This window comes from Saccopteryx leptura, chromosome 3 (genome assembly GCF_036850995.1).
Source record: "Saccopteryx leptura isolate mSacLep1 chromosome 3, mSacLep1_pri_phased_curated, whole genome shotgun sequence".
NCBI lineage: Eukaryota > Metazoa > Chordata > Mammalia > Chiroptera > Emballonuridae > Saccopteryx > Saccopteryx leptura.
In genome coordinates this window covers 243,865,964-243,879,350 of record NC_089505.1, presented here as the reverse complement: position 1 = coordinate 243,879,350, position 13,387 = coordinate 243,865,964, and the positions used below count along the sequence as shown (strand labels likewise).

At 35.9% G+C, this 13,387-nt stretch overlaps 1 protein-coding gene across 3 annotated transcripts in view; it reads left to right on the top strand.

Annotated features, from left to right (window-relative positions):
* Positions 1-13,387, top strand: part of ALMS1 (ALMS1 centrosome and basal body associated protein) — a 236,177-nt gene that overhangs the window by 197,140 nt on the left and 25,650 nt on the right. The gene's annotated exons all lie outside the window — the stretch shown is intronic.

Sequence of the window (13,387 nt, the reverse complement as noted above, 5' to 3'; positions counted from 1 at the left end):
GCTAACTGCAGCAGGATCTGCAATATATATCCCTGGCACAGGGGCGCTTCGAGTTTAGAATGACCTCCATTCTGAACAGTATTGCCTGGGTTTTTTTTGTTTGTTTGTTATTCCCTGTCATTCAAGAAAATCTGAGTTTCTTTTAAATACACAAAATACAATATGATGTTTTTAAAGTAAATGAACAATTAGAATGAGAGAGAATTATGGAAGCCAGAGGGGTAAGCTACAACATGATTTTTGAAAATAAATAAATGAAAGAATTGGGAGTGATGGGAAGATAAGTTGATGCCAAAGGGAGATAAAATATACCTTGTAGTATTGCTAGAATTTTGTGATTAATCATGAGTCTATAATATAAAACCTAAATTTTCAAAAGCATTACATATTTCTGGTACTAAGACCTAAGAGAAATTTACTCATCTGTCCTCATAAAGAAGGCACCACAGTGTAACAGAGTCCTCAGCAGCGTCCTTCCAGTAGGTTCAATAACAACACCTATAAGGCTAATACAACCTTACTAGGGAGTACTGTAAAGGCAGACAAGAAATGAAGACAATTACTTTGACCCAAGAATAAAATTTAGGGTATATAGAGAAGTGCTTTACAAAGAGTGATGCTTGCAAATGGCTCTTTGGAGTATAGACAGAAAAATATTATATAAATATAAAATTTATATTTTATATATGTTTATAATATGACTACAGTGGTAATATAATTTATAAATACAGGATGGGGCAAATGTAGGTTTACACAAAACAGTTGATTCTTTTATTATTTATTAATGTATTATTTTCTATATGAACAACTGTAAACCTACGTTTGCCCCACCCTATAAATATCTACTTTGGTAATTTATGCTCAAAAATATTTTATCAGTAGGACCACATGATCAAATAACTTAGAGAACGCTATCCTAGAGGAAAGAAGGCACAAGACGTTCAGACAGTTTAACATAAATATTATTTCTCATAATTGAGGTTTCATAGTTATCAAATGACAGTGATAACATATATAAATAGTGCAGTAAGACTTTTTTTTTTAAGTGAAAAAGAATTGGGAATGGCGCAGATTAAGGCTTTTTGTTCCTTAGAGGAGGTGGAAGAAAAGGATCCAGGTAGAAGGATTTTGTATATATAATAAAATACACATGACATAAAGTTTATCATTTTTACCATTTTAAAGTGTACAGTTTAGTGGCACTAAGTACATTCACAATGGTTTATAACCATCACCACTACGTAGTTCAACAACGTTTTTATCACCTCAGTGGAAACCTCAAACCCATTAAGCAATCTCAATTCCCTCTTCCCAACAGCCTTGACAACAATTTACCTAACTTTCTGTTTCTTTGAGATTGCCTTTCTGGTTATTTTACATAAAGGGAATTATACAATATGTGACCTTTGTGTCAAGCTTCTTTCGCTTTAGCTTAATGTTTTAGAAGTTCAACCATGTCCTAGAATGTATGAGTACATTTCTCCCCCCTCTTTTTTCCAAGTTAGAAGAGGGGAGATAGACTCCCTTATGTGCCCCTACTGGAATTCATCCTGCAACCCCCTCTGGGGCCAATGCTCTGTCCATCTCAGATAATGCTCACATGCAAGCTATTTTTAGTGCCTGAGGCGCAGGCTCCATGGAGTCATCCTTAGCACTTGGGGCCAATGCACTCAAATCAATCGAGCCATGGCTGTTGGTGGAGAGGAGAGAGAGAGAGAAGGGGAAAGGGTGGAGAAGCAGATGGTCGCTTCTCTTGTGTGCCCTAACCAGGAACTGATCCAGAACATTCACATGCCAGGCTGGCCAGGGCCAACAGGTTTTGTTTTGACAGTTTTTGTCAAGATTTTTGTTCCTAAGAAAGGAACCAAAAGTTGTCACTATTCTGCCAATATTGGTAACATCCCTCCCAGGTAGTTTTGTGTCTTTCCTGCAATGGCTACTGTTCCACTTTCCTGGGTCTGCACTATAAGGAAAGTTTCATAAAACCCATTAGTTTTTCCTGGTGGAGTTTGTGGAGAAATAGCCACCAAAGGGCTACAGACTCCCTCAATTTCTGTAGCCCCCAAGAGCTTTACAGTCTTGTCAATGCGTACTTATTCTCCAGCAATTAATCCAGTCTCCAACCTTCTTAATGGTATATAGTTGTGTCTCCTCTAGGTAATCTGGTGTTGGTGCCTCAAATCTCTGCAGGAAATCCAATCTCTTAGATTTGGGATCAGGGTTGACCTCTAATCTTGAATTTTAGATAGCTTCAAGAAAAGTAATGAAATTAAAGTTGGTGTATATATTTTTTTATTTTTTCATTGGTTTGAGAGGATGGGAGAGGAAAAGAGACGGAGGTGGGGAGGGAGGGAGAGAGGGAGAGAGAAGCATCAATTTGCCATTACACTTAATTCTTCTATTTAGTTGTACACTCATTGATTGCTTCTTGTACGTGCCCTGACGTACGAACCCACGGCTTTGGCACACCAGGTGGACGCTTTAAACCCCTGGTCAGCAAACTGCAGCTTGCGAGCCACATGGGGCTCTTTGGCCCCTTGAGTGTGGCTCTTCCACAAAATACCACATGTAGACACTACCTCGATAAGGAATGTACCTACCTAAATAGTTTAAGTTTAAAAAATTTGGCTCTCAAAAGAAATTTCGCCTGACCTGTGGTGGCACAGTGGATAAAGCATCAACCTAGAAATGCTGAGGTCGCCGGTTCGAAACCCTGGGCTTGCCTGGTCAAAGCACATATGGGAGTTGATGCTTCCAGCTCCTCTCCACCTTCTCTCTCTCTATCTCTCTCCTCTCTGTCTCCCTCTCTGTCTCTCTCTCTCCCTTTCTCTCTCCTCTCTAAAATGAATAAAAAAAAAAATTTTAAAAAAAATTAAAAAAAAAAAAGAAATTTCAACCGTTGTACTGTTGGTATTTGGCTCTGTTGACTAATGAGTTTGCCGACTAGTGTGAAACCATTTAGTCACCTGGCCAGGGCAAGTTGATATATTTTTGTTGTTATTGTTGGTGGTGGTGGTTATAAAGATGGGAGTGCTGCTTTAAATTTTACTGTGTCATGATTAGAAGTTATGCTCAGTTCTATATTCTGTTTTAAGGATATGTACAGAGTTCCTTTGTGGCTTAATGTATGCATAAGTACTCCAGTTGTGTTATAAAGGATGTAGAGTCTCCATACAGAGTTTGATATTCTAATTATGTGATTACTAGAAAGCCCGGCGGTCATACGAAATGACTGCTATTCTAGATATTATAAATTGTAATTAAAATGATTTGTGCAAAGGTGTCTGCGAATTCAAACTGAATTACCCAGGGCAGGCGGCGAGGACGCCCCTTTGCTTACTGCCCCACGGGGTTTCCCCCTTCTACTTGCTTAAAGTAGAGTGCAATGAAGGAAACCACTGGCGGTACATTTCTTAAGAGCCACTGCTAGCTCAATAAATAAAGATGATTTAAATAATAAAATGTTAATTCACATGTTCAAAGATCTCTTTGTACACAACATTTCTTGTGTAGATCTTTCCATCATTTTTAAGCTCGCCTTGCAGAGGACCATCAATTATTTTTACGTTCTTTCACGAACTCTTGAACAGGCAACATAAAGTTGACCGTGTCCAAATGCAGGCTCAGGCAAAAAAATGCCAACACGCTTAAGCGTTTGGCTCTGAGACTTATTGATGGTCATAGCAAAGGCAAGTTTTACAGGAAATTGTCTACGTCTCAATTGAAACGGCAACCCTGTTTGAGATGTAGCGAAATCAATTCTTGGAATGACATGTATTTCACCTTTAGAGGAGCCAAAGACTTAGCTATTATGACATTATTTTTCAATTGGAAAACCTCTAGTCTTGTACCATTGCAAAGACCCCTTCTGGTGTTAAGATTTCTTAACAGCATAATAATTGCTCCAATCTTTAACCTCAATTTGTGAGGTGGCATGCCAGAAGGTGGGACTATTTGAATGCCGTGGCAACTTCACCCCATTGGCTAGTACGTTACGCAAGCAACCAATAAGCTATCGGCGACAAACAGACACTTAAGCCGCATATAATAAAGATATGTAGGGAATAATTTGTTAATTATATTTATTATGTTCTTCCCAAATATTGGTTTCCTTGATCTGTATTTGAAAGTTGATAATCTTTTTGATAATTGAAGGTTTATGTATATATTTATGTCGGGCACAGAAACATAGATGATAGTTTTTATTCACTGTAAATTACACCATAAGTCATACAAAGTAAGATACATTTTTCATTTTTAACATGTTTTGTCTTTGATTTTGTTTCATACAATGCAATTTTTAAATGTATATTTGCACAGTTGGTCTTTGCCCATCTTTTTATTTTTAGCTTTTCTTAAGTCACTTTTCTCAAGTGTAAATAGCATCTAGATGAATTTGACTTTTTTCCCCCACTCAGTGTGAGGGTTTTCTTTTGAGGGGAATTCAATTCACTTAACTTCAAAGTTATAACAAATATGTTTGGTTAAATTTGATCAACTTTCTTTTTTCCTCTTCTGATATGTTTATTATACAAAATCCCGTTTCATACTGAGGGGAATGACCTTTTTATTGTGTTAAAAAATACAATATATAAAGTTTATTGTCTTAACTTTTTTTTTAAACAATATAGGTTGGAGGGACAGATAGGGACAGACAGGAAGGGAGAGAGTTGAGAAGCATCAACTCATAGTTGCGATACTTTAGTTGTTCATTGATTCTTTCTCATATGTGCCTTGACTTGGGGGGGAGGCTACAGCAGAGCAAGTGACCCCTTTCTCAAGCCAGCGACCTTGGGCTCAAGCCAGCAACCATGGGCTCAAGCCAGAGACCTTTGGGCTCAAGCCAGCGACCATGTGGTCATGTCTATGATCCCACGCTCAAGCCGGATCAGCCCGCTCTCAAGCTGGCGACCTCAGGGTTTTGAACCTGGGGCCTCCACATCCCTGTCCAATGCTCTACATTTAGCCACCTCCTGGTCAGGCATAAGAGTTCTTTATATATCTGAATATTAACCCCATATCAGATGTATGATTTGGAAATCTTTTCTACTCAGTGGGTTGCTCTTTTACTCTGTTGTGTTGATTGTGTCCTTCGATACACAGATATTTTTAATATATTCTTAATTTTTAATTGTTTAAATTTGTATTGATGGGGTCCTAATGGACTATTTTTGTTTATGTTGACTGTACTTTAATGTCATATCCAAGAAATTATTACCAAGTACCATACTTGAAGCTTTCTCCTATGTGTTCTTCTAAGAGTTTTATGGTTTTAGGTTTAATGGTTAAGTTTCTAATCCATTTCAAGTTAATTTTTCTATATGGGTTAAGGTAAGGCTCCAACTTAATTCTTTTGCTGTGGATATCCAGCATTACCAGCATCATTTGTTGAGGAGATTGCGCTTTTCTTATTGCATGGTCGTGCACCTTGTCAAGGACCAAAAATCCCTTGACCACTTATCATCTGATCATTTGCACAAGGGTTTATTTCTGGTGTCTCCATTCTAGTCCTTTAATCTATTTTCTTTCTTTCTTTCTTTCTTTCTTTCTTTTTTTTTTTTTTTTTTTTTTGTATCTTTGCATTTTTCTTAAGTTGGAAACGGGGAGGCAGCAGACAGACTACCGCATGCACCCAACCGGGATCCACCCGGCATGCCCACCAGGGGGCGATGCTCTGCCCATCTGGGGTGTTGCTCTGTTGCAATTGGAGCCACCGCAGCGCCTGAGGCAGAGGCCACAGAGCCATCCTCAGCGCCTGGGCCAACCCTGCTCCAGTGGAGCCTCGGCTGTGGGAAAGGAAGAGAGAGACAGAGAGGAAGGAGAAGGGGAAGGGTGGAGAAGCAGATGGGCACTTCTCCTGTTTGCCCTGGTTGGGAATCGAACCCAGGACTCCTGCACTCCAGGCTGACACTCTACCACTGAGCCAACCGGCCAGGGCCTCTATTTTCTTTCTTTATGCCAGAACCACACTGTTATATTACTTTACCACTGTAATACGTTTTGAAGTCAGGAAGTGGGAATCCTCCAATTTTGTTCTTCCTTTCAAAATTGTTTTGGTTCTTCAGGCTTTCTTACCATTTTTAATGATTTTTTACTCTCTCCAGTCTTTTTTGTTTATTGCTCTTATGATTATTTTTAGTGTCCAAACTTGCTTTTATTAATATAGTTAAACTTTAAAACCATGTCATAAAGTACTATAAACAGAGCCTTCAGATAGAGAAAAAAGCAAATTTAGATATATTAACCCAATTAAAGCATACAAAAGATCCTATGATAAACACATTAAATAATGTTAATGGTACCTAAATTACCCACTTTATATATTATCATAAAAATATTAGTCAACATCAACTTGAAATTTGGTATATGAACTTGATTCCTGATTTATATATGTTATGATGTGATGGTTAACTTTTGCAGGTGTATGGTTAACTTTACTGGTTGTGTTACATTACAGTACATTTAGAGAAGTTTGGTACTGGCATATATTGTAGTAACTACCTATAATGCAGTAAATAATTCATTTTCCTAACTTTATCTATGAACTTAGAAAGTACTAATGAATTAACATAGGTCACTAAGGAGCCAAAATTCTTTACTATTCACATTTACTTTTTCCATGAAAAGCTTTAAATATAACTCTAATTAAAAAATAGAGATTTCAAGGCCAAACTTTTCAGCATAATTTATAGAAGCAGATTTAAATAGAAGACTCAATAATAACCAAGCTAATACTAAAAAATACAATTAACTGGGACTTATCTCTCTTTAATACCTTGATATTAAAATATGGTAGCCTTAGCAAGAGGATGAATTGCCATTATGAGTCTCATAAACACAAGGGACAACCCAAGAGGTGGAAGAATATTCACAAAATTTAAGGTTCATATTTAAAGGGGTTGACAGTAGTTCATTTTAATGCTTTTTGTTTGTTTGCCATTATAACTCTGAGTGGATACAAACTACTCCAGAGACTTCAGAAAGTAATTCTGCAGAACTAGTGTGGCCATTACCAGGACCATCACACTGAATTTTAGGAAAAGGGTTGCAATGGTTCCAATGAAGTACTACTGCTCTTTTAAAAAGTAGGTGAGTCCATTTTGAAGAGAGTCAGCATTGTCCTGTCATTGGTACAAAAAGAATTGAGTGCACTCCATGATCTGCTGACATGGGTCAGACTTTATATGATTTTCTTTGAGTTGATTTGTTTTTCTGATAATTTAGTATCCTTGTCATCTAATTAATTACTGAGCTTAAACCACTCTTCTCTATTACCCTCAGGTATAAAACAGTATCTATTAACTCCATCACATGAAAAATTAAGAAACTGGTTACACTTATCCTGTTCTCCCACTTCTCCTCACCCTACCCACATACACATCAGTTTGTTGTGGTAGTATTACTACTGCATTGACTAGCTTTATTTCCAAGAATTATAACATTTTACTTCCATATTACAAGCAAAATCCCTACTTTATATTAGTTTATGTTTTTAAATATAGGGTCAGTATTTACCATGAGTCTTTTCATATAACTATGAATTTGTTAATTTAAATAATTTTTTTGTTTGGCTAGATTTTTAAACAGTTGTTCAGGCCTGACCTGTGGTGGCGCAGTGGATAAAGCATCGACCTGGAACACTGAGGTCACCGGTTCAAATGAAACCCTCAGCTTGCCTGGTCAAGGCATAAATGGGAGTTGATGCTTCCTGCTCCTCCCACCTTTCTCTCTCTCTCTCCCCTGCCTTCTAAAATAAATAAAACCTTTAAAAAAAAAAAAGAACAACTTGATTGGGTATAAAACTTTTGGATAATAATCCTTAATTCAAATTTTGCTCCCCTTAAGTTTAGTGATTGGTATACCTCAGTGTTGGTCAATCTCTATAATTTTTTTATTCTTGAGATAAAATTCACGTGCCATATAGTTCAGTCTCTTAAGTGTATAATTCAGTGGGTTTTCATATATTCAGAGAAGGTAAAACCTAGGCAGGCCCCAAATGTTTGTTAATCTTTTCAAAGAACCAACTTTTGGCTTCTTTGATTTCTTTCTTTTTTTCTTCTCGATTTCATTCATTTTCATTCTAATAATTTCTTTCTACTTGCTTTAGGTTATGTTTGCTCTTCAGCTTCTGGTTTTGTGAGGTAAAAGACGAGGTTATAGATTTGAAATCTTATTTTGTTGTCCCTGGGCTTTAATATAATATTCATTATTTTTTTTGAGTTGTGTTCATTTTATTAACTGCCTTTTAATCTCCCTCTATTATCTTAGTTTATCTTGGATCTATTCCGTTAGATACATAACTCTTTTTTAAAAAAATTTCCCCATGAAGGGTTCTGCAGATCTGTACTATATGGTGATGATTTTATAATACTACTTTACTACTTCAAAACATTTTTTAAAAGCCTTTTGAAATAGGAATAGCATTTATTTATTTATTTGTTTGGTTTTTGTTAAGCCAGAGAGACAGAGAGAGGGACAGATATAGACAGACAGACAGGAAGGGAGACAGATGAGAAGCATCATTTCTTTGTTGTGCCACCTTAGTTGTTCATTGATTGCTTTCTCATATGTGCCTTGTGCAGGGGGCTACAACCAAGTCGGTGACCCTTTTCTCAAACCAGCGACCTTGGGCTTAAGCCAGCGACCTGGGACTTCAAACTAATGACCTTTGGCCTCAAGCCAGCAACCATGGGATCATGTCTATGAACCCACGCTCAAGCTGGTGAGCCCGCACTCAAGCGGGATGAGCCTGCGCCCAAGCCGGTGACCTCAGGGTTTTGTACCTGGGTCCTCAGTTTCCCAGGCCGATGCTCTATCCACTGTGTCACCGCCTGGCCAGGCTCTTAAATTTTCTTTAAAGTAAGAATATAAATATTGACTAAAATGAGTAAGCCTTAGAAGATAAATTCTCTTCTTTATTTTTTTCCTTTCTTTCACTTTAATGCTTTACAACATTTAACATAATTCCCTTTTTTGTTCTCAGATTACTGTTTTTGTCTCTGAACAGTGTTGTGGAAACCATCTATGTGCCCACAAGTAATGGAGAGGAATTCTCTATAATATTCTTATTACCTGTTTTCAAGATACTGCTTGGATATTCTTTCCTGGACATGAACTGGAAGACTAATTTTATATGGCTTGTATTCTTTTCCCCTTAGAATTGGGAAAGGCAGGAAGATAGTAGGTGATTCTAGTACTCTGGACAGATACATTAGGTGACAGTTTTATCTGCCATTGTTTCTGAAATTCATAAACTGATGGACACTTTACCAATTGTGGAGGTAAGTAAAATACCTAGTTCTTTAACGGCCTTGGAATTTTGTTACTGTACTAGTTTAGGGTCAGCTGGTGGCAGCTTTCATAGCATTGTTGTGTGAGCAATGATATGACTGAGGTTTTGGGGTTTTTTTTCTAGCAAGTCTTAGTAATGCAACTAATATATTTAGATTTAAGGGATTATTTCCCAGACCTTTTTCTGACTTCTTCCTGGCCAGAAGGGGAATGTATATCATTCTGACTAGGGCAGAAGGTGCTATTTTTCCACAAGGAACATGTCTTCAATTAGAATATTTATCTTTCTCCTGGGCCACTTAGTACGTCAGTGCCTTTTCTGAGATACCAGAAATTTAATTGACTTGCCTTTTACCCTTTTGTATGATCCTGTGTAGGAAGAGTTTTGTGATGGCCCCTTAAGTTTGGTCCCAGTTGTTTCTCCTAACAGTATTTCTCGAATTGTGTGGTATGGGTTGAGTCTCTTCCCTAGATTCTGAATATTCTTTTCAACTTTTTTTGCTTTTTGTTTGTGTCTTCCAGTTACTGAAGAAGAGGTTCATTAAGCCTATCTTTATGCCATCATATTTTCTAAAATTCATCTATTTTATCTGTTTCTCTATCTTTTATATTGGGTTTCTTCCTTTTCTGTAGGCTTCATCTCAACTAGAATATGCTTATGTCTTTCCTCATCATGGTCTGTGGATGACTTAACTGTCAGGACAGCTTCTGTTGGTGCTTCTACTACTTTTTGCTATCTTTTTATTACAAAATATTTTGTCAAAAAAGATAATTCTTTATTTCCATTGAGTATAAGGTAAAAAGATAACTAAATATAAATAATTCAGATAATATAGAAAGTATAAAGAAATCACCCATAATTCTTACCATCCTGAAACAGTCATGATTAACTTTTTCTTAATTAAGCTTGCAGGTTTTTATTTTGTGATTCATGCACCTACTGCTTATGTTGGATCTATTTTTATTATGTCCATGTTCTAATGTAGCTAAATACCCTATGAAGAGACCTCAATAAGAGTAGAATATGAGAGCTTTATTAATGTTCAATTAAATATTTACCAGTGTTCCTTACATTTTTATAAAGTGGGCTGATTTCATATCAGTCTTTACAATCATGCTCATATATGGAGACAACAGTCAAAAGAATGAAATCATATTATGTGTATTGTTTTGAACCTCAACACTTAATATATCATAGATGTCTTTCTATGTCAAATACAGTTTTATGTAGTCTTTTTAATAGCTTTATGGATTTCATTGTATAAATATAGTATTTAAGCAGTTATCTATTATTCCTAATATTTAAATTGTTTTGAAATTTTTTTATCATAATCTGCACTCAGATGAATAGTCATGTTACATCTTTATGAATATTCTTGTTTCCTTGAGATACATTTCTAAACATGGAATTTCTGGGTTACTAAGTATACACATTAAAAATGTTTAACACACACTGCTAATTTGTACTGAAATGCTGAATCAAATATTTTTTCCCCCAGTTATATATAATAATACCTTGAGCAATAACTGGCAATAGCATTCTTGTTAGAATTTGACAGTCAGATAGGGCAGAAATATGTATGGTATGTATTCTGATTTGCATTTTTAAAATCATACCCAGTGGATTTTTAAATTTTCTTTTGTGTGTTTATTGATCATTTTTGTTTCTTTTTTGAACTCCTATTCTTGTCTTTAACCAGATTTCCTTAGATGTGTTAATGCCTTTTTTTGTCCTGAACATGTGTGCCCAACACATTTTTACCCCTTTGTACATATGAGGATTTAAGAGTCAGTATTAGGAAATAGCTACAGCTGCCTGCTTATCTCTCCCTCCTTCCTATGATGACACCTACTGTTTCTTTGATTTTTTCTGTGTGTCTCTCAGCTCTATGTATGCAGTCCCTCCCCTGTCTCTACAGTCCATGCTTTTCACTCACTGCCTTATCTTTTCCCTGAGTCTGCCTCTGTATGCTCACTGTGCACTGCGCTCTCCCCCTTGCCACCCCCGTGTCTACTGTCTCCACTGTGTCTTTTGTTTTTCTGGTTGCTCCTCCTTTCCTCCCTTTATCATGCTTTTGCTGTGTTTGCTCCTGTGCTCTCCCTTCCTTTGTTTTCTCTTGTATTCTTCATCTCTTTTTCTGTTTCTGGGTTGAAGAAGGGGGAGAGTTGGCTACTGTCAGTACAAAATAAAAGGTTTTGGAGTTTTTGTTTATGGAAAAAAGCTGGAGATGAATTCTTTATTTTTTTACCTCATTACTTTCAATTATCCATGTTATTAGCAGCCAGGCAAATGAACAACAAGAACCTACTACCAAACAAGGAGACCTCCATGAGAGAATAAAAAATAAAATGAGAGTTTTGGTAATGTCAAGTCAAATGTTTACCAGTGTTTCTTATAATTTTTATAAAACAGGCTGATTTCATATCAGTATTTACCATTATGAATATATGTGGAGAGAAGCAACAGTCAAAAGCAATATTTTGGAAACTAAAGGTTACATTTCATGTATGTTAAGAGATAAAAAGCAAGATTTAAAGCTATATTTCTATTATTCTAAATATAATAAATATATATATACATGACAAAATAATAACATCTTAAAATTATGGGATTCTAATTTTTTATTATCTTCTATGTATTTTATTATTTTATCAAAAGCATGTTTTGTTTTGTTTTGTTTTTAAGATTTTATTCATTATAGGGGTGGGGGGAAAGGAGCAGGAAGCATCAACTCCCATATGTGCCTTGGCCATGCAAGCCCAGGGTTTTGAACCGGCAACCTCAGCATTTCCAGGTTGACGCTTTATCCACTGCGCCACCACAGGTCAGGCCAAAAGCATGTATTTTCTAATAACAACCATAAAAATTGTTTTTGTTTAACATTAATTAAAAAGTGAGGTAAACCAGATTGATCAAACACAAAATATTAGTTATGAGCTAGAAAGGGAGAATTCTCAAGTTTTTCATTACATTCTAGTTTCTGCCTAAAATACCTATTTGAATTCACAATAAATTCTTCTAGTCACAGAATGAAATAATAGAATTAGAAAAGTATTATACGCAGTTTGTATGGCAAGATAAAGTAAAATTTTCTTTTTTAACTCGAGGTTCTAAGGATTGAGTTAAATGTGTTTCTGGTGTCTTTTAAAACTTTTATCCCCATGCCCAGACTCATTCCTATCCTCCCATTGGCAGCTAGTCTTGTTTTGTAAATATCTTGGCTTTCAAGGGTTCATAAGAAATGTGTGTTTTATATATGATTGTGTATTTTCAACTTATATAAAAGGTACATTGCTATTATTTCCACTAAGCATTGTATTAAGTAAGATCCATCTATATTGCTATGAGTCTATCTAATTCAGATTTCTAATCATTGGGTAGTACTCTATTGATTGTATCTACCAGTTTGTGCACTTTCCCTATTGTGAACACCAAGGATACTGTCAACTCTCAGCACCACAAAACACCACTTTTCCCATCCCATCCTAATGGACCTGTGTGAGACTATCTTTGGCATATACTGTATATTAGAAAGTGGAAATCTTGGATAATAAGCTGAATGTGTACTTAATTTTCTAGTCTATGGTCCTACTTACAATGCATAAAAGTTTCTATATTTCCATTTCTCTACCAATAATTTCTGATTTTGTTGAAGGATTAGAAATACAAGTTTTTATACCATGGGAAGGTAGGGTGTTTTGTTTTTAACATTAACTTGTCTTGAGAATCTACCATACCCATACTTTGTAATGTCCAAAGTTAGAAAGAAAGTCTTTTAGAGACTTCCAAAATTACTGCTGTGGTTTCAACCAGGATACATTCATTTGTTCATTTATCCAGACCTAATTATAATATAGAATGTGATAACAGTACCATAGTGGTACCCTTTAATTGCTTTTCTCAGATTTTGACATACAGATAAAAGATAAGGAAGATTTTAATAGCAATATTAACAAGCTTGATTTAAAATATCTGTATAAAACTTCATTTCTGAAACACAACATCCATAGTTGTTCCAAATACCCATGGCGTATTTACAAAATTGTACATTTAGGCAAAATATTGGTAAATCTCAAAAGTGACTTATAACTAAAC